General features: G+C 39.3%; 1 pseudogene; it reads left to right on the top strand.

Annotated features, from left to right (window-relative positions):
- The first annotated feature begins 372 nt into the window (after window positions 1-372).
- LOC118713529 lies at window positions 373-15,094 on the top strand (annotated as a pseudogene).
- Window positions 15,095-25,389: the final 10,295 nt, after the last annotated feature.

Raw genomic sequence — 25,389 nt, 5'->3', positions numbered from 1 at the left:
CTTTAACTACCAATGTCTCAACTAAACAATGAGTGATTAGCTCTGACCATTCAGAGCAATTAAGGTTGACCAGCCTTCCGGATTCCTTTTTCACATTTCTCTATTAGTGACAATGATCGGTTTCCACCAGTTACTTACATAGGAGTTCCCATAAGGCTGACACCTACAGGCCACAAGGGGATGGCATGAAGTTCTCAAGGTAATGAAAAGCAAGGAATTGAGACCAAAATTACTATATCCAGCAAGGAATGCTATCTTTCAAAACAGATGATCAAATAAAAAGCTTCCCAGACCAAAAAAAAAAAAAAAAAAAAAGGCTAAAGGAGCACATCACCAACAAACCTGCATTACAAGAAATGCTAAAGGGCTCTTTCTCCGCCATGGAGGTGCATGAGTTCGCCTCTCTTTCACCATGTCTTCCCACAAGACTTTCAGGATCAAGAGGTTCCTGGCCAAAAAACAAAAGCAGAATCAGACCGTTCCCCAATGGATTCGGATGAAAACTGGCAATAAAATCGGGTACAACTCAAGAGGAGACATTGGAGAAGAACCAAACTGGGCCTATGAGAACTCACTCATGAGAGGTGACTCACATATTTATGCTGTATTCAGGTTGCCTACACCTTTAAATGATTGAAAAGATGCTACTGTCTGGAGCATTTTAATTGGAGAATTAATGGACTTGTGATTTTGCTCTGCAGTGGGCATTTTCTCTGTTTTCCAGGTCCCGCATGGAAAACAACAGGTTCCTGAGTGGAGGAGCTGGGGATTAAGAAATTAGAGAAAGAAAGAAGAGACATGGAGGCAGAAATAGATTCAAGCTGGGTGCTAGGTGGGTGCCACCTCTCTGATGGAAGGGCAGTCATACTCACCACAGACAACATAGCACATTTATTGGTTTCCAAAGGGGAGTTTAACATCAAAAGGAGTTTCGAGTGTGCCCAGATCCTATTCATCAAGATCTGGGTAAGTTCCTCATTTTTTGGTACAAGATTTAGCATATCACGATCTGGGTAAGTCAAGGTCTTATTTGTTCCTCATTCCAAGCACTTGGATAAAGATAAGAATCAGTATTGATAACAAGACTCTGCCAGTGCCCTCGGGCTCAGCTGATAAGAATTAAAGAACATCCAGTGCCTTCTCAGGCAGCTCTCTACTTTGCTCTGTTGATTTTTTCCCCCTCCTGCAATAGTATGATAGAATGGTTCAGTAATAAATGTGTGAGATCTTTAAAACAAAAAAGAAAAGAAAAAAAAAAGAAATGCTAAAGAGTCCAGACAGGTGTGGCTCAGCAGTTGAGTGTCGACCCAGGAACCAAGAGGTCACAAGCCCAGGTTGCTGGCTCAATCCTCAGTGTGGGGCATACAGGAGACAGCCAATCAATGATTCTCTTGATGTTTCTATCCATCTATCTCTCCCTCTCCCTTCCTCTCTGAAATCAATAAAAATAGTTTTTTAAAAGAAATGCTAAAGGGATTGTTGTAATGAGAAGAAACAGAAAGAGAAACCCAGCCATACAGAAATATAATAGCAATAAATAAGTACCGATCTATAATAATAAAAGGGTAATATGCTAATTAGATTGGATAGTCGAACGAACTTCTGGATGACATTCCGGACAAACTCCGGATGAACTGGGGCTATGAGGACTAAGTGGCAGACTGGGATGCTGCTGCTGCCAGGCCAAGGTGGCAGCAGGGACTGCGGTTGTGAGGGCCAGGGCTGCCACCACAGCTCTCTTGCACAAATTTCATGCATCAGGCCCCAGTCAATAGTAACCCTAAATGTAAATTGATTAAATGCACCAATCAATGTGGGTGTTTTTTTTTCAATAGATGGGAGTTACACATATGTTGATATATATGCGATTTGGTATGTATGCTATTTTGCTGTATTTAGAACAGGCTTCAAAACTTCATATGTCAAATTTGCTGAAGGTGTTAACTTCATAGATATTTTTATGCTTAAAAACGTCGAATTTTATGCAAAAAAAAAAGAGCATTTGTGGGAAGTTTTATTTCATTACTTTATTTTGAAGAAAAAGTTATCTTATACTTCTAGAAGCTTATGGTGGACATGCTCCATCTCAAGATACTTGAGAATGTTTGTTTAAACACTTTATTTTTTTTTTAACACATTTTATTGATTTTATACAGAGAGGGAGAGAGATAGAGAGTTAGAAACATCAATGAGAGAGAGTCATTGATCAGCTGCCTCTTGCACACCCCCCACCGGGGACATGCCTGCAACCAAGGTACATGCCCTTGACCGGAATTGAACCCGGGACCCTTCAGTCCCCAAGCCGACGCTCTATCCATTGAGCCAAACCAGTCCCAGCTGTTTAAACACTTTAAAATGATGATTTCAATGTGAAAGACAAAGAATGTCCAGATCAACGAAAAGAGTTTGAAGACCAACAATTACAAACATTATTGGATGAAGATGCATGTCAAACTCAAAAACAACTTGCAGAAAGATTAAACATTGCTCAGCTAACAATTTCATATTGTTTACAAGCAATCAGAAAGATTTTAAAGGAAGGAAAATGGGTGCCACATCAATTGAATGAAAGACAAATGGAAAACCGAAAAGTCATCAGTAAAATGTTGCTTCAATAAAATGAAAGAAATGCTTTTTAGCATCAAATTATGACTGGTGATAAAAAGTGGATTTATTCTGAGAATCTCAAATGCACAAAATCATGGGTTAATCCATGATACAGCTACATGTATCATGTAGATGCAAATCAAAACAAGGAGGTATCATCTCACACATGTCAGAATAGGTATCATCAACAAATCAACAAATGTCAAGAGCTGGTGAGAATGTGGAGAAAAAGGAATCCTCTTGCACTGCTGGTGGGAATGCAGACTGGTGCAGCCGCTGTGGAAAAGAGTATGGAGTTTCCTCAAAAAATTAAAAATGGAACTCCCATTTGATCCAGTAATCCCACTTCTAGAACTATATATCCCAAGAAATCAGAAACACCAATCAGAAAGGATATATGCACCCCTATGTTTATAGCAGCACAATTTACAATAACTAAAATTTGGGAATAGCCTAAGTGTCCATCAGCAGATGAGTGGATTAAAAAACGGTGATACATCTACACAATGGAATACTATGCTGCTATAAAAAGGAAGGAACCATTTGCAACAGCATGGATGGAGCTGGAGAGCATTATGCTAAGCAAAATAAGTCACATGATCTCACTCATTTGTGCAATATAATAAATAACAAACTAATGAGCCAAAATAGAGCCAGAGGGGAAAAATTAGAATGTAATAGAAGTAATCCTATTATTTGAAGATTTTTAATATTTCCTACAACTTTTTTGATATTATACCATATTAGTACAGCTTTGTTAATATTATTATATTTTAAGTCTTTTTCTTGAAATATTATTTTATAGCATGTAATATTTTAAAAATAGTTTTCTTGAGATATTAATGTTTATTGCATGTAACATTATTATATTTAAAATAGTTTTTCTTTTTTTTCTTTTTATTGATTTCAGAGAGGAAGGAAGAGGGAGAGAGAGATAGAAACATCAATGATGAGAGAGAATCATTGATCAGCTGCCTTTTGCATGCTCCCACTGGGGATCATGCCTGCAACTCAGGCATGTGTCCTTGACTAGAATTGAACCTGAGACCCTTCAGTCCACAGGCTGATGCTCTATTCATTGAGCCAAACCTAAAATAGGGCTAAAATAGTTTTTCTTAATGTTTATTGCATATAACATTTTATACTTAAAATCTTTTTTTAATAAAAAAATTAATTTATTATTGTAGGTCTTTTACTCATGTGATTTTTAAAAATCCAGATATTCTTGTCCTCCCCAAAATATTTCAGAGATCCACACTACTAATAGAGTATTTTTCCTTAATTATAGCTCTCATTTTATTCCCCTCTCTTGTTCTGTTAATTTCTATGGCTCCCTATTGCATCCAAGGCTTTCTATAATTTCATTCTTATCTGATCTTCCTGCCTGAATATTACTGCTTTTCCATACCCATTTTAGGTTTCAGCCTAATTGTATGGCTTGCCTTTGTCTAAATTGTACCACCATCACATCTACCATTACCTCTGAGAGTGGAGATAAGAGTTGTCTGTGCTGGGAAGAGATTAACCAAAGAACATATATGCATATATGCATAGCTCATGGAGACAGACAATAATGTGGTGAAGGCCTGAGCTGGGTGGAGGCTGGATGGTGGGGGAAAGAGGAAGACAGAAGAGGGAAAACGGGCAAAATCTGGAATACCGTTAACCATTAAACAAAAGTTGCTTGTGCTGGAAGAGAAGAAAGTCTACAATCATAGCAAGAGCATTAGATGCTATTGAGAATTTCTCATGCCCACCCCTTAAGAAGTAGTAATGTAGAAATTCTAGCACAAAATCGTCTTTGAGCAGACCTTTCAGATATTATGATACATGACTAGGTAAGGAGTGTTTGAGATAACCCCTTTACCCTGACACGGAGAGTACAAAACTAGGAAAATTCCCTGGCAAGTGGAATGAGGAAACTTCGACAAATGGTTGAACAAACAGCCAGAACAGCTGAGCAAGAGATCCTGTGCTCCCTAACTGAAGATGCCTAAGAGCAAGTGGTTTAGATGACCGTAGTAAGGGAGGTAGATAACAAAGAAAGTTAGATCCAGACTAATCCAAGGTGGAGGAAAAACTGACCAGAAAATAACCCCAAAGATCATTAAACCATCATTATAATGAAAATTGATAACACAAGAAAAAGGTAGGGAACCCACAAGGGACTAATGTGGTGACACTTAGGCAGCTGACCATATTAGGAACAAGACCCTCCCCCTCCCAACCAGAAGGCGGAGTCAGAATTGGGCACCACAAAACTTGGAGACAATCCCGCCTTGGAAACATATAAAATCCCAAGAACTAACTAACCAGGTGCCAAATTCACTTGGGAGTTGCCCTGAGTTCACTCATGTGCATATTTTTTGGTTCTTTCACAGTGATGCCTGCACCGTGGACTCTCTTTTTCTCTGAGTAAAACTTGCTTTGTTCTCACTTATACATACCCACTCTTGAAATTTTTCTTGGGTGAGTCAAGAACGTGGAGGTCACCTGACACAAGAAAGGTTCCCGCATGTGCAAGGGCAGGGCCAGTCTCTGCCACAGAAATGGTCAGGTAACAACCCAATCTCCTATAGTTTTAGAGAAATAAGGAAAAGTCCCCTGTACCTTCACTAGTAGCTGAGCAGCCTAGATGACTTGAGTCCTCATTGTTAGGACAATGCATCAGGAACATGCATCCTTCTTGCATGTTTGTCTTACATTATCTCAGGGTCTTCCACAGAGATGCCAGGAGTCAAGAACCAATGAAAGCAAGGCACATCTGTGTATGCTGCCATGACCAAGGATGCCCAAGGCTCCCCCGTATGCCATGGCATCCTTGGATCTGCAAATTGGCCCTAAATAGAAGGGAGAATGAATATTGAATTGACTGATTTAAAACCTGGAATGATGATCAAAACCAAAATGGAAAGAAAACCTAAAATAATGAAGAAAATGACTAGATTACATCAGGAAGATAAAAAGTTCAATTATTTTTCTTTTATCCTATCTAATAAAGAAGGAATATATAATACTAATTGCCCATTGCCAACAAGGAGGTAATATGCCCTCAAAGATGGCAACACCCACAGCCACAAGATGACAGCGCCCAGTTCCCTCAGCACTGCTGGGGTGGCAGGCACGTGGCAAGGCCTTGGGGTGGGCCCAGCCGCTCCACGCACCTGCCTCCGGAGTTCCCCAGTTCCCTCTGCCTCCCAGCCGCCCAGGGCTGGCCCAAGGTCAAGCAAGCCACCCAGGGCCAACAAGAGCCATCCAAGGCTCAGGTAACCTGGGCTGGCCAAGGCAGGGGCTGCAGGCAGTGGCAGCAGCAGAGGTGTGATGGGGCATCGCCTTCCCCTGATCGCTGAATCGCCTCCTGCCCCTGAGGGCTCCCAGATTGTGAGAGGGGGACGGCTGGGCTGAGGAACCCCCACACCAAAGCATGAATTTCATGCACCAGGCCTCTAGTTTTTTTTTATAATATTCATTTTTTTTTTTACTTTATGATACTTTTTATTTACAATTTTTACGTTAAATTTTTTTTCAATTACAATTTACATTTAATATTATTTAGTATTAGTTTTAGGTGTACAGCATAGTGGTTAGACAATCATATACTTTACTGAGTATTCCCCTGATATATCCAGTACTCAACTGGCACCATACACAGCTATTATAAAAAAATATTTATAGCCTAGCTCTGGCCAGGGAAGCACCAAAGGGTCATGGGTTTGATTCCTAGTCAAGACATATACCTGGGTTTTGAGTTAGATATCTGGCCCCATTCAGATGAGTGTAAGGGGCAACCAATTGATGTTTCTTTCTATTTTCCCCTCCTTTTTTCCCTCCCTCCCTCCCTTCCACTCTCTAAAATATACATACATACACACACACACACACACACACACACACAGAGAAAAAAAATCCTTATTAACAACAACAATGTTTATAGTCTACTGTACATACTTCTTGGGGGTCACAAAAGGGTTAACTTAGTGAGCTTAGAATACTAAAACCCTGCACATTCCAAAGAAAGAACTGGCTCTTGACTAACTCATGGGAGATGACCTCTGAACCTTTATCTATTTATGATTTATTCCTGAGAAATAACCTACCTGACAAGTATGTTTTTGTATGCTTGGGGCTTTGGGCCACATTCCATCAGTTTGACCAGATAGTTTATGTTAACAACAGCATGACTTAGGACCAACATGAGTTTTTTGTGTACTTGAGGCCCTGGGCCGTGCTGTGTCAGCTTTACCTTTCGAGGGCTGGGGACTGATTAGCTAAGGTCAGTCACGTGGGTGCTGCATGCCTCTGTATCTGACCATCATTTAAAATGCTGGATACTAAGGCTTAGGTGAATTTCCTTCATTGGGAGGAGCACTTTGCACTGTTGTTACACATTGTGGCTGGAGAATTAAGTGTTGTTTGTGGGACTCCACTGGGAGAGGAGCTTTGCTCCTGGTTTCCCTGTGCACCTTTCCCCACTGCTGATCCTTCTGCTGTAATAAATGATAACTGGGCGTGGTGAAAATTTCTGAATCTTGTGAGTCCTTCTAGCAAATCATTGAAACTCAGAGTGGTCTTGGGGACACCCAGCACAGGGCATATCATTTCTCCCACTAGGTTGTAATTCCTTGCAGTGTTTCCCAAACTTTTGACATATGTGTGCCCCTTCTATAATTTTCATAACGCTGAGTACCCCTCGTACTCATGAGAGCATAGAATTAGGCGTAGCTAAGCACAGTGCAGTGCATATTCCCACCAAACTCCGGTGCAACTCCTACCCCCACCAAACTCTTCCTGTACCCCTGGGGGTACATGCACCACACTTTGGGAAACACTGTTTAGGGGAATAATGGACTCTTCTATTCTGTATTACCTTAATATCTCCCAAATTTTATGGAAGCCATAAATGTAGAGCTTATTTCCTGATGCTTTAGTCTTCTCATCCTCTGCTCCATTCCAAGTATTTGCCTCAATTATGGTTTTATTCTCCCTCAACTATTTGGTTCTTATGTGCCATCTTCAAAAGAGGAAGGTCCAGGACAGATATTTTCAGGTGACTTTTCTTTTCCCTCACCACCTCTCCTTCCCAATCACTTTTTTTTCTTTAGGTAAATAATGTTTTTTGAACAATACATGCAGAGGCAAATAAGTCAAATAAGGGCTGGGGAGTGACAAGAGAAAAGACACTTTTTTTTTCCTGTCTAAAAAACAGGAATGATGAAGTGGGCTGTAAACTAAATATTGACCATGAGGCTCAGTTCAACCTACCACATTTATGGACAGAATCAATTTAAGGACTGTAATAGCTTTGCAGACTGTTCTAGGAATAGCTAGGGGCAGAGGAAAGCCCCACACTTTGATATTCTGCTTGTTCTGTGGAGGCACTTTTGTTTCATTTTCTTATGAGATTAAGGATTTCAGATTAAGGGGGGGGGGAAGCAGTGAAAAACTCAATAAATCAAGAATGAGTCAATAAGAGGACTGAGAAAAAGTAAAAGGGTGAGGACAAGGAAGATAGTGAGGAAACAAAGGAAGGAAAACAGAATAAAAGGAAAAAAGCTACAGTCACTTACATAGATATGTAGCATGTAACTAACAAGAGAAGAAGAAGTGTAGTAACTGAGAGCTAGAAAGAGAATGAGTAGATCCAGACGTTACACTCTGAGAAAGGGGCAAATAAGTGAGATATGAACAAGAGAACCGAAGTATAAATTTGAAAAGACTCAGAAAATGAAGGCATGATTTATATCTGAGAAATAGTCTCTAAAAGATGTATGCTAACCCAACCCAACATAAAGCACAGAAACAGCAAGAAGAAATTTGTACTTTTCAAGAAATATTTCACTTTATGGCAGAATTCATCGTATACATTTGTGCTTTTGAAAAGTGTCATTCTTTGGGGTTATTATCATTTTTTTACACTTAATTTGATTTATATGAAACATATTAATTTGTTATATAGCTTTAGGCTGCTCTTAGGTCAACCACTATTTTTAGTGACACCTGCTTTTCTGTGCTACATTTTGTTCTGAATGTAGCCCGAGGATGGGTGTCATTGCCTGCTTAAGTCCCACCTACACAGAGTTCATTGCTGCAGAGAGCATCTCTTCAGATTCTATTGATAGCTGTGTAAACACACTCTACACACACACACACACACACATATCACATTTCAAATAATTGGAATCACATACATGATTTTAGTAATTCTTTTAACAATGCTATGGACTGAATTGTGTTCCCCTTCAAATGAACATGCGACTGTATTTGGAAATAGGGTCTTTAGGAGTTAAGTAAGGTTAAATAAGGTCATAAGGATGGAGCCCTAGTTGGTCAGGATTGGTGACCTTATAAAAATAGAAAGAGAGATCTGAGAACATTCTCAACCCCTTTCTCTCCACCACCTCACCGCTCCACCTCTCCAAATTTATGCATCAAGGAAAGGCCATATGAACAGCTACCAAAGTGGCCATCTGCAAGCCAGGAATAGAGAGCTCTCACCAGAAACTGAATTGGCTGGAATCTTGGCCTTGGACTTCCTAGCCTCTTTTTGAACTGTGAGAAATAAATTTCTGTTAAGCCATACTGTATAATTTCATTATAGCAACCCAGGCACACTATGAAACCCAACAATGTATGTAGACATTTATAGATTTATAAAATCACTTTTAATGATTGCCTATGATTCCATTATAACAAAATTTATTGGGGGGGGGGAGTATATTGACAGACATTTAAATTTATATTAGTCAAGCTATGAGCTAACCTGCTATGACAATTCCCATGACTCAAACAAGATCAAATTGATCTTTTCTAGAAATGGGTGTGGTCTATAGCTCTGTTTCTCAGTCATTCAAGGTAACAGGCTCCTTCTAACATATTACTCTGCCATACCTTAGAAATGTTGGTTTTCTTTCACATTGGCTACTGTGACTCAGCAGTTATAGCATTGGCCTGAGCACCAGAGGGTCTCGGGATCCATTCCTGGTCAAAGGCACATACTTGGGTTGCAGGTTCCATTCCCAGCCCCAAGTAAATTGTTGTAGTAAAATATAGAAATGTTTTAAAATGCTTAAAGAATGTTAGAGAAGTTTTAAAATGTTTGCGTTAACTTTCCTTAAAACTTAAAGTGTAATATTAAAGACACATTCTCCACTGCCTTGAAGTGTGTGTACCTCAGAGATAAGGATTTGAACTGACGCAGGGAAGCTTGTCAAGATAAACACTTGTGTGAGTGTGTACTCTCCCTGGCTCCCTCCCCTTGTTTGAGATTAACATACGAGCATTGACGTAAGTCATTGATAGCCACCTGAGCTGCTGCAGGTGTGAACCAGCCTTAAATATGGACCCCTGTGAGCCAACGATGCTCGTCTTGTGGAGACATCATAAAGGTCCATCCTTCTGTCAGTCTGACAAGAGATGTGGCTCCTCGATCCTCGTCCTGCCAAATGATAGAAGAACGGCCAGTAATCCCCGATTGAGAGGAGAAGAATGGCCAGTAATCCCCGATTGAGAGGAGAAGAATGGCCAGTAATCCCCGATTGAGAGGAGAAGAATGGCCAGTAATCCCCGATTGAGAGGAGAAGAATGGCCAGTAATCCCCGATTGAGAGGAGAAGAATGGCCAGTAATCCCCGATTGAGAGGAGAAGAATGGCCAGTAATCCCCGATTGAGAGGAGAAGAATGGCCAGTAATCCCCGATTGAGAGGAGAAGAATGGCCAGTAATCCCCGATTGAGAGCAGACTAAGTTCTCGGGAAAGGAACACTGACTCCCTGCATCAGGACCAGCCCATCCCAGCTATTGGATCCCAGAGGACAGCACCACAGGGATCCCTAACTGAGCTCCTACCCACAGCTCAGGAATATGTAAATATCTATATCGTGCTTTCCAATGGTCTTAGTCTCTATAGCAGCAGTTCTTAACCTGTGGGTCGCACAGGTTCAGAACCGCTAGTAGGGTTGCCTAAGACCATTGGAAAACACAGATATTTATATTACGATTCATAATAGTAGCAAAAAAATAATTTTATGGTTGGGGGTCACCACAACATGAGGAACTGTTGTAAAGGGTCGCGGCATTAGAAACGTTGAGAACCACTGCCTTAGATAAACACCCCAGATCCTTTCCTGGGATCTACTTGGGACATCAATGTTTCTCTCTCTTTCTCTCTCTTCCCTCTCTTCCTCCATTCCTCCCATCTACCCCCTTCCACATGGAAAAAATAGACTCAACTCCTCCAGTAAGGATTTAAAATTATAATTTTTTAATGTTGGTTTTTTTCTACATGGCCAGATCTGGCCCACAAACACCATGTTTTCACTCAGGAAAAAAGAGAAACTGGAAATTTTCATCAAGTAATGTGAAAGTTGAGTCGAATAAGACTGTCTCCCGGCATATCCCTGCATAGACACAGCTGATCCTTACAGCCTGGAGGTCAGTTCCTCCCAGTGACACCAACAACAATCAAGACTTAACTACAATAAGGCCGTACACACAGTCCACAAAGGGGTGCACCAAGAGTGTCCACCTCAGGTAACTGGGAGGCTGACCCACTGAGCCATATAGGACACCTTAGCACACAAAGCCACCCTACCAACCCAGGAAAGCTGTGAAAATGCCGAGACAAGGAAACAGATCACAAATGAAAGAAATGGAGGACAACAAGCAACTGGATATCGAGTTCAAAACCAATTAATGATTCTCTCTCATCACTGACGTTTCCATCTTTCTCTTCCTCTTCCTTCCTCTCTAACATCAATATAAAAACAGTTTTAAAATGGTATATGTGCATTCTAGAAAGCAGTACTGGCAGATGGCATGTAGATGCCAATCACTAGCAGAAAATTAATTTATGATCCTTATGTCCTTAGTCTGTGTCATGGCCATTAATTCTATTTTTTTATACTCTATTTTTCTGTCTTATTCTTACCATAGTTAATTATATAATAATTGTATTTCTTTCCCCAGTGAAGTGTATGTTTGCCAGGGACAGTGTTTGTATTCACTTCTCTTTGTCATCTGGTGCCAAGAACACAGCCCAGAGCCTTGGGATGAATGAAGGGGAGAGAAAAAGTTGATTTTGATGAGACAGAAGGTGAGCTATATTAAGACAGCGCTCCACTTTTTTAGCTGGAACCACTATCTTCCAATAATTCATCAAAATGAATAACAAAAGGGAAAGAGGAGAGGCACCCGCTATATGTTCTCGAGGCCTTTTAGAAAACATGGAGTTGTTCCTTTGGCCACATACATGTGAGTCTACAAGAAAGGCCATATTGTGGGCATCAAGGGAATGGGCCCTGTTCGAAAAGGAATGCCCTACAATGTTACCATGGCAAAACTGGAGGAGTCTACAGTGTCACCCAGCATGGGGTAGGCATTGTGGTAAACAAACAAGTTACAGGCAAGTTTCTTCCCAAGAGAATGAATGTACAGACTGAGTATATTAAGCACTCTAAGAGCCCAGATAGCTTCCTGAAACCTGTGAAGGAAAATGATCACAAAAAGAAGGAAGCCAAAGAGAAATTACCTGGTTTCAACTGAAGCATCTGCCTCCTCTACCCAGAGAAGTGCACTGTGTGAGAACCGATGGAGAGAAGCCTGAGCTGCTGGAACCAATTCCGTAGAATTCATGGCATGGTAAGTGTAAACACACACACACACACACACACACACACACACACACACACACACTACAAAACCACAAAAGACCTATAGTCCTGGCGGGGGTAGCCCAGTTTGATTGTCCTGATACACCAAGGTTGTGAGTTCGATAGTCCGGACACATAAAAATCAACCAATGAGTGGAAACCAGTTTGGCTCAGTGGTAGAGCATCGGTCTGTGGACTGAAGGGTCCCAGGTTCAATTCTGGTCAGGGGCATGTACGTTGATTGGGGGCACATCCCCCATAGGGGGTGTGCAAGAGGCAGCTGGTTGATGTTCCTCTCTCAATCATCAACATTTCTAGCTCTCTAGCTCTCTCCCTTCCTCTCTGTAAAAAATCAATAAAAATATATATATATATATTTTAAATCAACCAATGAATGCATAAATAAGTGGAGCAAAAATTGATGTTTTTGTCAAAAAAAAAAATTGATGTTTTTCTCACTCTCTCCCTGCCTCTCGCTCTCTCAAATCAATAAATAAAATTTGACAAAATTTTAGGGAAGCCGAAACCAGTTTGGCTCAGTGGATAGAGTGTCAGCCTGTGGACTGAAAGGTCCCTGGTTCGTTCCGGTCAAAGGCATGTACCTTGGTTGCGGGGGTGTGCAAGAGGCAGCTGATTGATGCTTCTCTCTTATCTAACTCTCTATCCCTCTCTCTTCCTCTCTGTAAAAAATCAATAAAATATATATTTTTTAAAATTAGGGAAATTGCCATTCACATACAACATTGGTGGGAGTGTAATATAATTTATTTCTAAAGGGAAGTGTAGCAATAAATATGAAGATATTGATTGTGCAATCCTTGCTCTTAGAAGTCCAATTCTAGAAATTTAATTCAAAAATCTCCGTACTATTAAAAAAATAATAATAAATGACTGAATGCCAGAAGAAGCATTTATTTTGTATATTTTTGTCACTTAAATTATATAAACAATCATCAGCCTCCTAAGAGAGACTTAATTTATACTGAGGCCAGTCATCCCTGCATTCCAGCAAACCTAATGCAATTTTGCTTTAGTCATGCAAATGCAAAGGAAAGAATTTTTTAGAATGGAGTTGAGGTCCACAAGCTAAAGTGCTCTTTGTAATTAATTCTACAACATTTGTCTTGATGCTGAGCAGTATTGTGTATCTGAATTTTGTGTTCCCTTAATACTCTCACTGAGAGAAATGTTTGTTTCATAGATTGTGTATGCTCATACAGTATTACTTTGTACTCAGTATCCTCTTAAAAATAAAGTTACACACACACACACACACACACACACACACACACACACACACAACCTTTATCACTAAATGAAAGCTAAGCATAAAAGTACTTCAAAACAGATAGAGGACTCCCTCTCTCAAAGCACATGAAAACACACACAATACAATATCAAACATAGCACACAATTCAGATTTAATCTGCATGATTTTTTTACTAAAAGAGAATTCTAAAACCATCATGTCAAAATATTGCCACTTATAGAATATTTATTTAAGTATGCTTTTAACTGAAAAATCAACAACATTATACTAAAAAATAAGTTTCAGGCTTGGCCAGTGTGGCTCAGTGGTTGAGCATTGACCTATAAACCAAGAAGTGAGGTTTTGATTCCTGGTCAGGGCATCTGCCCAGGTTGCTGCTGGACCCACACTGTGAGGCGTGCAAGAGGCAGCCAATCAATGATTCTGTTTAATCTTTGATGTTTCTGTCTCTCTCTTTCTCTCCCTTTTTCTCTGAAATCAATAAAATCATATTGATTTGAGTTGTCAGAAAAGTGGCATTGTGGTAAAAAGTTGTAAATTTTAATTATAAGTTAAGAATGATAAATACAAAAAGATTTAGCCTGATGTGTTGAAAGTTCATTATAAAATCTCCAACAATTTACTAGTAATACAATCTGTTAAATGTTCCAGCCAAGTCTTAGCTAGCACCATTGGGAATGGAATGAAGTGTACATGTCCATGCTTGGGAATCAACCAACAGGACAGAAGGGGAGATTACTTATAACCTCTTAGATTAAAAGGTAATGAGACATTCTAAAAGCTTCTAAAGAGAAAACCAATGAACAGTCATATATAATGGACTAAGTGTCAGAACAGAATCAAATTTCTCCAAAGCTACAATGGGGAAAAGCCTTCAGAATTACAAGGAAAAATTATTACCAATCGTCAAAATGTTTCTTTATAATTCATTTGAATTTTTAAAAGATAACATTCCCATTATGCTGCACACCTGATACTAATCCTATATAATAAAAGAGTAATATGCAAATTGACCATGACTCCAACACACAAGATGGCTGCCCCCATGTGGACACAAGATGGCTGCCAGCAGGGGCTGGCAGTTGGGAGGTACCAGACTTGCAAGGGAGGGCAGTAGTGGGCGATTAGGCCAGCAGGGGAGGGCAGTTAGGGGCAAACAAGCTGGCATGGGAGCAGTTAGACATCAATCAGACTGTCAGGAGAGTGGTTAGGGGGTGATCAGGCTGGCAAGCAGAAGTGGTTAGGGGCAATCAGGAAGGCAGGCAGGCGAGCAGTTGAGAGCCAGCAGTCCTGAATTGTGAGAGGAATATCCGACTGCCCAGTAGGATTGGGCCTAAACAGGCAGTTGGACATCCCTTGAGGGGTCCCAGATTATAGAGAGTGCAGGCTGGGCTGAGGGACACCCTGCACCCCCTCTCCCCCAATGCATGAATTTCATGCACTGGGCCTCAAGTACAAAATAATATTGAATGTAAACTAATTGAAATTTTTTTTTTTAAGTTTAAAGCTGCTATAGGCCGAAGCCGGTTTGGCTCAGTGGTAGAGCATCGATCTGCGGACTGAAAGGTCCCAGGTTCGATTCCGGTCAAGGGCATGTACATTGGTTGTGGGCACATTCTCAGTAGGGGGTGTGCAAGAGGCAGCTGGTCGATGTTTCTCTCTCATGGACGTTTCTAGCTCTCTATCTCTCTCCCTTCCTCTCTGTAAAAAATCAATAAAATATATTTAAAAAAAAAAAAGCTGCTATAGAATTAAAGGAAAAGATAACATTGGTTTAAGGCTTTATGATTATAAGTATTCTTGACTTCTCTCTAGTCTAAAAAGTAATCTCTTAGGAACACTATTTCTTCCTTATTTTTAATGTTATAATCGTAGCAAAGTGTACATACTTTGATGCCTCGAAGCTTAGGAAGTTGAGCCCTTTCTTGAGGAGCCCTGACCCTCTCTTACCTGCTCCCCAAGAATAATTTGTTCTTCCTCACAGGACTCCAGTGTCACTTACTCTGTATTATGGTTTGTCTCTTCATTAGCTTGTGAGGACCAGAAGCTCAGTTTAATCATCTTACCACACCCACTTGCCCACACAGGACCTTGTACATGGTAGGTGCTCAAGAGCTAATATATGTTCGATGTTGCTACACCTTGCATAATCTTACATCTTTGAAAATCTTTCTAAAAACTTTTCCATTATTTCAGATTGCCTCTTCAACACCACTCATAATTTAAAGTGAAAGGAGGAAGTTATTTCAAACCCATGATTTCCTATAATTTGTTGCATAGGAAAAAAATTTCATGTTGAAATCATGAGGTCCAATTACACTTCAATCCCAACACCATTCTCTTTTTCATTGAAGTATCAATCATTAAGATAAATAACAGTTTATTACATTGAATTCATTATTCATTGCTCATAAATAGTTGAATTAAATCGCTCCAGATAAGATTTGGTAAAAAGAAAAAAGAAAAAGAAAAAGAAATTTGAAGTTTTGCTTCCTATTGAAATAGTTGAATTCAGAACATTTTATTTTTTTAATTTATTTTTTTAATATATATTTTATTGATTTTGTACAGAGAGGAAGGGAGAGAGATAGAGAGCTAGAAACATCGACGAGAGAGAGTCATTGATCAGCTGCCTCTTGCACACCCCCCACCGGGGATATGCCCGCAGCCAAGGTACATGCCCTTGACCAGAATCGAACCCGGGACCCCTCAGTCCCCAAGCTGACGTTCTATCCATTGAGCCAAACCAGTCCCGGCTGAATCCAGAACATTTTAAAGCATCAAGCCTACTACTTCTCCCCCACCCCACCTCCACCCAAATTGTACAATGAATGAATTCAGTTTTTCCCTTACACCGGTGAATATCCATTTCTTGGAAATGGAAAGCAGTACCCTTTTAGCTCCTCTAAAAACCAGTAGTTGCTGCCTCCTATTTCTTTCTTTCCTTCCCCCTTCCTCCATTCCCTCAAATAAAAGCAAAAGTTTATTTAAAAAGTCACAGAGCCGAAACCGTTTGGCTCAGTGGTAGAGCATCGGTCTGCGGACTGAAAGGTCCCGGGTTCGATTCCCGTCAAGGGCATGTACCTTGGTTGCGGGCACATCCCCAGTAAGGGGTGTGCAAGAGGCAGCTGGTCAATGTTTCTCGCTCATCGATGTTTCTAGCTCTCTATCTCTCTCCCTTCCTCTCTGTAAGAAAATCAATAATATATATATATTTTTTAAAAAGTCACAGAAATAGAAGTGAGTTTTGGAAGAAGTGAGCCAGCTGGGCTGTGTGGGCTCAGGAAACAAGTTACAGAGACAAAAGAAGGGCCTTGGAGCCTAGGGAAAAGAAAGGCAAAGAAAGTACATCTGCGGGAAAAGAGATGGAAAAGGTGCTGGCCTGAGAGAGGAAGAGAGAGAGAGAAAGACAGAGAGACAGAGATAGAGAGAGAGCCAGGAAAGAATGGAGTAGGAAGAGGCACTGGCACACTCAAGAGAGAGAGAAAGAGTCTGCTCTTATTTATTTTTATAGAAGCATAATATTATAAAATTATTAGTACACTGATTGGCAGGAGTATAAATCAGTTCAATTTGAAATATATAGCAAACCTTAATTACATTTGTGCAATTGACCCAAAAATTCTACTTCTAGGATTTTATTTAATGAAAACTAGCATGCATGAATTTAAATAATTGCATTTGTACAGTTTTTTTTAATCATAGCAATAGTTATAATAGCCAAAAATGTAGAAACAACCCATAAGCCAGTACTGAATTTGCTTAAATATTGTTATAACTATGCATTGAAATGCTATGTAGCCATTAAAAATTCTCTTGTCAAAAAAAAAAAAAAAAAAAAAAAAAAAAGTTTTGTATAAATAGGTGAAAAATTAAATTACAGAAGAATGTAAGAGGAAGTGTTAGAGATGGTCTATGCTTCCTGGGTGTTTGTCTCGCTTTTTGGAATGAATTCAAACAAAAGACAGTACTAAGTAGCAGCAAAGCATGCAAGAGTTTAGTTGCAAGAGCCGAAACTGGTTTGGCTCAGTGCTAGAGCGTTGGTCTGCAGACTGAAAGGTCCCAGGTTCGATTCTGGTCAAGGGCATGTACCTTGGTTGCGGGCACATCCCTGGTAGGGGGTGTGCAAGAGGTAGCTGGCCGATGTTTCTCTCTCATCGACGTTTCTAGCTCTCTCTCTCCCTTCCTCTCTGTAAAAAATCAATAAAATATATATATTTTTAAAAAGAGTTTAGTTGCAAGAAAGTAAATACACTCAGATATAGTTCGAGTGAGCAAGTAGCCTTGCTGGCCGAAGGTGAACCAAGTGCCCTGCTTGTTTTGGCATTTGAAATTCCCTGGAGTTGGTTGGTGCAAAAATACCTTCAAGGCTGCCCCACCCGGATGTGAAGCTATGTTAGACCACATCCTGGAGGAGGTTTCAAGTCTCCTCTGTTTTCACTCGGGTCTGCTAACTTTTGGTTAACTCTTATTTGTCATGTCTCCCGCATCTTCCCCCTTGCACTTAGATATCAATCGGACCCATGTCTGTTTAGCTATCTACTCTAAAAGAGGAAGGACCTGGAAGTGTATATACCGAAAGGTTTCAGTGGTCCTTTTCTGAGTGATAGTGCAGGTGATTTTTTAATTTTTTTTGTGTGTGTTTTTCTGCTTTTCCAGGATTGGAGACAATAACAAGTTTTTGTTTTATTAAATCAGGCAACCGATTTTAATAAAAAGTCACAGCAACCCAGAATCAATCCTAATATAAACTATGGACTTTAGGTGATAACGATGTGTCAGTGTAGGTTCATCATTTGTAATGCATTCCTCTGGTGGGGATGTTGATAATAAGGAAAGCTATGCATGTGGAATAGGGGGTGTAAAGGAAATCTCTGTTCTTTCTGTTCAATTTTGCCAGGAACCTAAAATTGCTCAAAAAAAAAAAAAAAAAAAAAAAAAAAAAAAAGCCAAACTCTGTTAAATAAAACATAGACAGATAGATAAGAAAGAAAGGAGGGAAATGGAATTCAAAGCATTGGTACTGGTATTGGGCAAAGTAATAGGTTCAGTAACTAATCTCCAGATTTTGTTAATCAACTTTATCCTGCTTCTTTCTTCTTACTCTTCCACTCTCTAAATCTTCAATATAATATTAGAACTATGCCTAATTGTAAGTAGTTCACGTTTATATAACTCATTAATTTATAAAACAGTTTACTACTTAAGAGCAATACAATTGTCTCAAATTTTAGAAGGAAAAAGTGGTTTAGAGTAGAAATTTTTAAAATCTTTTTTTGTTGTTGAGAGTATTACAGAAACTATCCTCTCTCTTCCCTCCCTCTCCCCATTACCCTCATCCACCTGGATCCCACCCCATCTCTCAGGCTTTCACCACCCTATTGTCTGTGTCCATGGATAATTCATATAGGTTATAAGTTCTTTGGTTAATTTCTTCCTGACCCACCTTCCCTCTTTCCTCTGAGATTCATCAGCCTGTTCCATGTTTTCATGCCTCAAGTTCCATTTTATTCATCAGTTTATTTTGTGCATTAGAATCCTGGTTTCTTTATTTTGACTTTTATACTCAATTGTTGATATATGCTTTTGTTGTTCATATCTTTTTATTTTTTGTTAGTCCTCATCTGAAGGTATTTTCCCCCCACTAATTTTTAGAGAGTGGAGGGAGGAGAAGAGACAGAGAGAGAGAAACATCCATGTCAGAGAAATGCATCACTTGTTTGCCTTATGCACATGCCTTATTCATATTTTTAAACAGGGCTTCTTTTTCTTTTTCTTCTTCTTCTTCTTCTTCTTCTTCTTCTTCTTCTTCTTCTTCTTCTTCTTCTTCTTCTTCTTCTTCCTCTTCTCCTCCTCCTCCTCCTCCTCCTCCTCCTCCTCCTCCTCCTCCTCCTCCTCCTTAAAAAAGACCCTTCATTTCATATAATACTGGTGTGGTGGTGATGAATTCCTTTAGCTTTTTCTGGGAGGCTATTTATCTGATCTTTATTTCTAAATGATAGCTTTACTGGGTAGAGTAGTCTTCACTGTAGGTCCTTGCTTTTCATCACTTTGCATATTTCTGGTCACTCCCTTCTGGCCTGCAAAGTTGCTCTCAAGTAATCAGCTGACAGTTGTATGGGCATTCCCTTGTAGGTAACTAACTGCTTTTAAGATTCTTTCTTTGGCTGAAACCGGTTTGGCTCAGTGGATAGAGCATCGGCCTGCGGACTGAAAGGTCCCGGGTTCGATTCCGGTCAAGGGCATGTACCTTGGTTGCGGGCACATCCCCAATGGGGGGTGTGCAGGAGGCAGCTGGTCGATGTCTCTCTCTCATTGATGTTTCTGACTATCCCTCTCTCTTCCTCTATGTAAAAAATCAATAAAATACATATTTAAAAAAAAGATTCTTTCTTTGTCTTTAACCTTTGTCATTTTAGTACAATGTGTCTTGGTGCGGGCTTCTTTGGGTTCTTTCTCAAATTTGAGACAATTGTATTTCTCTTTTTTAAAAATTTATTTTATTTTTATTTTTATTTTTTTATTGATTATGGTCTCATATAATTGTCCTTATTCCCTCATTCCCATCCCAAACCTCTCCCTAGATATGTTCCCCCCCCCCCAACCCCCAGTGTCCATGGCCACTGGCTAGGCCCATATGTATGCACACAAGTCCTTTGGTTGATCTCTTCCCCTGTATTTCTCTTAAATAGTAAAATGTTTAGGACTCTCTGTGCTTCCTGGACTTGCATGTCTATTTCTATCATCAAGTAGAGGAAGTTTTTTTGTCATTACTTCTTCAAATAAGTTTTCAATTTCTTGCTCCTTCTCGTCTCCTTCTGGCACTCCCATGATGTGAATGTTTGTACATTTGAAGTTGTTCCAAAGGCCCCTTAAACTATTTTCATCATTTTGGATTTTTTTCTTTTTGATCTTCTGATTGGGAGTATTTTGCTTCCTCATATTCCAAATTGCTGATTTGATTCTCAGTGTCCTCTACTCTACTGTTGATTCCCTGTAAATTATTCTTCGTTGCAGTTAGTGTATCCTTCATTTCTAACTGGTCCTTTTTAATGTCTTTAGTGGTCTTACTAAGATCCATGAAATTCTCACTAACTTTCTTGACATTCTCACTAAGTTTCTTGAAGCTTTCATTAAGTTCTTTGAGCATCCTTATAATCATTGTTTTGAACTCTGCATTTATTAGTTTGCTTACTTTCATTTCATTTAGTTCTTTTTTTGAAAATTTCTTTTGTTTTTTAATTTGTGACGTTTCTTTGTAACTGCATTAGGGCTGCTTCCATATGTCTGTTTCTATTTATTAGGTAGAGCTGCTAAGTCTCCCAGAATTGGTAGGGTGGCCTTGTGTAGTAGGTGTCCTGTAGGGCTAATGGCTCAGCGTTCCTATTCACTAAAACGGGGCCCTCTGGGTGAATGCCTGTGTGGGCTGTGTGCATTGTCCTGTTGTAGTGGAGCCTCACTAGGAGGAATTGACTTCCAGGCCAGTTAGCTGTGAGGACCAACTGTGACTACAGTGGAAGAGCTGCTGTGCAGAAGCTGACTCTATGGAGGGACTTTCATTGACCAAAGTGGTAATTTGGACATCAAGAAGAAGAATGAAAACCATAATGAATTAAACATTTCACATGTGTGAAAATTCAAGTATCCATTATATAGTCAACACAAAACTATATTGATTGTCACTGAAGGATGCCTGAGAACCAACTTATTTGCCCACTAACAAAAAGTTATTCTGCCTCTTACTTAAGAACTGAACCTTGGGGAAATCATGTGGGAAAATTCTTCTTTATAATGCTTAAAACAATAAAAAATAAATATAAATAATTCTAGGTTATAAATATAAAAGAATTTATAAAATTGCAACATCACCACACATCCTTAGTGAAATAATAAAATTTAAGAAATGTCTGTTTGGCATGGCTCAGTGGTTGAGCACCAACCTATGAACCAGGAGGTCATGGTTCAATTCCTAGTCAAGGCACATCCCTGGGTTTTGTGCTCAATCCCCAGTGTGGGGCATGCAGGAGGCAGCCAATCAATGATTCTCTCTTTGATGTTTCTATCTCTTACTGCCTCTCCCTTCCTCTCTAAAATAAGTAAAAAAATATTTTTTAAAAAGGACAGAAGAAAAATGATCAGCAGTGGCTGCTAAAACCATTAGGTGAAAAGTTGGCAGGAAACTTTATAATGAATGGATGAGGCCAATGTCACAGAAACCAAAGATCAATCTTACCATAAAAAAAAGAGCATTTTTTAATATAAGTCTCTTGATGCTCTAAGTCCCTTTCCTTTGTCTTATTGCTTAGAGACATATACAATATCACCAATGAAGCATTTTGGGTGGGGGGATCAGATTTGAATCTGATTAAGCCCCTAGATCTCACTATTAGTTTATTGGAAATTCAGAAAAGTGAAGAATGTGGAGGCAGGGAGAGAACATGGAAATGCAATTGGCAAAATCCAAAAAATGGGAAATTCTATACAAATACCAACAAACTGGGTGTTCCAACAATAGCAAAATGAGGGAAAGAGAGAGGGAGAGAGAGAAAAGGAGCGAGAGAGAGAACCTATAAGTTAAAGCAGACTTAAGAAATATGTCAAACAAATATAATGGGAAGACCTTGTTTGTATCCTAAAGAACAAAAAAATTGTAAAAAACAAAAATTTATGAGTTCATTGAGGAAGTTTGGACACTGACTAGATATTATATGAGTTAATAATATTCTGGAAGAATACTTTAAGTGAAAAGATGTGTTAGAAGTTCATCTTAAGGGATATCTTAGAAAGGATATAAAGTTTCTATAAGAGATGAAATTTCTCATAAATTCTCTATCTAGTTTGCAAAATTAACTGACAGATTAGAAGGAGAAAAGGCATATAAACTCATTTGATGTTTAAAATTTAAAAATATATATTTTTATTGATTTTTCACAGAGAGGAAGGTAGAGGGATAGAAACATCGATGAGAGAGAATCATCGATCAGCTGCCTCTTGCACACGCCCTACTTGGGATGTGCCCGCAACCAAGGTACATGCCCTTGACCGGAATCGAACCCGGGACCTTTCAGTCCGCAGGCCGATGCTCTATTCATTGAGCCAAACAAGTTTTGGCTGATGTTTAAAATTTTTAAGTAGCATGAGGAGACTTCATAGAGAGAAGGAACCTCCCCTCCCTCCTGGCCCCCAGTCACTCCCCACCCCCCTAAAATGGCAAGACTTGGAGGCATTTATACCATTTTGTCCAAAATGGATATGTTTAAAGAGAAGCAACAAGACAAAGAAAAGGGACTTTGAGCTTCGAGAGGTGGCCTATTAAGGGAAGGCAAATATATGGCAAACTAGTGGTAGATTAGAGCTAGTTAGTAAGGTTTGTACAGACTCTTTTGCAGTGGCATCTTGTTTTGGGTGATAAGGTTGTTATTCTCTTGCCTATATGGGAAGTGGGCTACACCTTCAAAGGGGGAATTTATAGTATTTTCTGGAAGATAGAGCTCTGGATGGCAGCTCACCCTGTCTCTGCTTTTTCTCAATTGCCTTCAGTTCAAAATAATCTTTATGCCCCCGTGGCATAGTCTGATCTACATATCTATAGGTAAAATCTTGAATTCACTTTAAAATAATCCAGTTTTGTAGGGGGAGTAGATAGAAGTACACACAAGTAAGAGTGATTTTGTGTTGAAGCAAGGTACTGGGCCATTATACTATTCTCTTTAAATTGTATATATTTGAACCACAATAAAAATCTTTTAGCTTTTCTGCCATGTGAAGGTATAAATAAAAGTTTGCAATTTGGAAGAGAGCCTTTCCCAAACCATGCCATAGTAATGATTTAGGATTTACACCCTTCAGACTGTGAGAAATACTTTTCTATTTTTTATAAATTAAAAAATGTTTAAGCCCTAGCTAGTTTGGCTCAGTGGATAGAGTATCGGCCTGCAGACTGAAGGGATTTGGGTTCGATTCTGGTCAAGGGCACAAGTCTGCATTGTGGGCTTGATCCCCAGTAGGGGGCATGCAGGAGGCAGCCAATCATTGATGTTTTTCTCTCTCTCTCTGAAATCAATAAAAATATATATATATATAATTTTTAGCCAAAACCGATTTGGCTCAGTGGATAGAGCATCGGCCTTTGGACTGAAGGGTCCCAGGTTTGATTCCTGTCAAGGGCATGTGCCTTTGTTGCGGGCAAATCCCCAGTGGGGTGTGTGCAGGAGGCAGCTGATTGAAGTTTCTAACTCTCTTTCCCTCCCCCTTCATCTCTGTAAAAAAAAAATCAATGTTTTAAAATAAAGAGCCTTTATAGGTATTAGATTTCTCCACATAGTCCTGCCTGGTGGCTGAGTTGGTTAGAGCATTGTCTCTATAGCCACAGGTTGTGGGTTCAATCCCCAGTCAGGGCACTTATCAATGATGCATAAATAAGTGAAGCAACAAATATTTTCTCTCATTCTCTCTCTCATATATAAAAAATAATAATAATTTTTAAAAATTTCCCACATACTTTTGTGAAGAATAACTTGTACATTAGGGGCCTGATAACCTGTATTCAGACATTTTTCCTTATACTTAATCTACAAATGTTATCTAGCTACCTAGTCTTGTTTTTTAAAAAAACATGCCTGTGAAAGGAATCTATGAACTCACTTGCTTTAGATTCCTTTGAGCAAGATATAAGGAAACATTGACAATGCTTACAATAAATTGTTGCCTTGACAATTATTTGAATAACCCTGAGAGGTCAGTAGTATAAGTATTAGTATTTGTTAGATGAGGAAACAGAGATTCAGAAAAGTTGACTTTCCCAGGACAGAGAACTCTACCTGAATAATTAGAAGAATGAGTAACAGAATCCAGGTAATGTAATTGTAGTTGAGTGCTAGTTCTTTTGCATCAATTGCTTTTCTATTACCCCCACTTCTTTGAAAGGTGGATGGAGATGTCCATGATTTCAAGCCCATGGAAAACAAGGTCTCTATGTTGTGTGTATTAGGCATTTTCTTTCTTACCTTGATTCTGTTCATTTGACTTGAGGTGTACACAGTGAAAGAACAATCTTCCGCCTACTCTTTGTAGATAATTCTGATATATAATTATTGTATTATAATATCACACTGCTAGAGCTTTATATAGGCAAGATCACTTCATGTATGAGAGACTACTAGTATTTATTTTAAGGCCACTTAATGCTATTCATTTAGGTGAAAATAAATCTTTTAGAATGGATGTAAAAGGAATATGAAGTTCTGGCTGGTAAAATATGATATCTCTTTTTTGTCAGCCAGATCACTGATATTCCATGAACTCGTTTGTTTCCATCCTGTAAGTCATTTTATAAATTTTAGTCTTTTTTAACTCTATCTTGGGAATATCAGAAAAGGTTTTTGTCCATTTTTGCTACAGAGAGTGTGGGAACCCTAATCAGAGTACTCCCATTGGTCAGGCCAAGTTGTCATATGCAAGTGTAACAGCAAGGACATAGTAATCTTACTGTTCAGATGTACATTTCTGTAACCCAAATATTTACATCATTATTTGGCAAGAAACCTCTTTTGTCTAAGTTGGTATAAACAAGTGTTACTAACCAGCTGGTAGAGGGCTGCTATGTGTATAATGGTTCCTATATTTGCTGCAGATACTTTGTGAGGCTACTTTGTACAGCTGTCTTTATAGCTAGATACTTTGAAGAATTGCTTTGTCTGATGGCTCCTTGTTAGCAATGGCTACTTGGTCAGTGATAAAGTTTCTCCTACCAGTATGACTTCTCACATCTTCTTCATCTAATACCCAGAATCCATGGGGATATAGCCCCTAGCAGAGAAGAACCTGTGATCCCACAGAGAGTTAATATGGAAGCAGTGTAACCCTG

The sequence above is a fragment of the Pipistrellus kuhlii genome, unplaced genomic scaffold, assembly GCF_014108245.1.
Source record: "Pipistrellus kuhlii isolate mPipKuh1 unplaced genomic scaffold, mPipKuh1.p scaffold_m20_p_10, whole genome shotgun sequence".
Classification (NCBI taxonomy): Eukaryota; Metazoa; Chordata; class Mammalia; order Chiroptera; family Vespertilionidae; genus Pipistrellus; species Pipistrellus kuhlii.
This window is presented reverse-complemented; position numbering and strand designations above follow the sequence as displayed.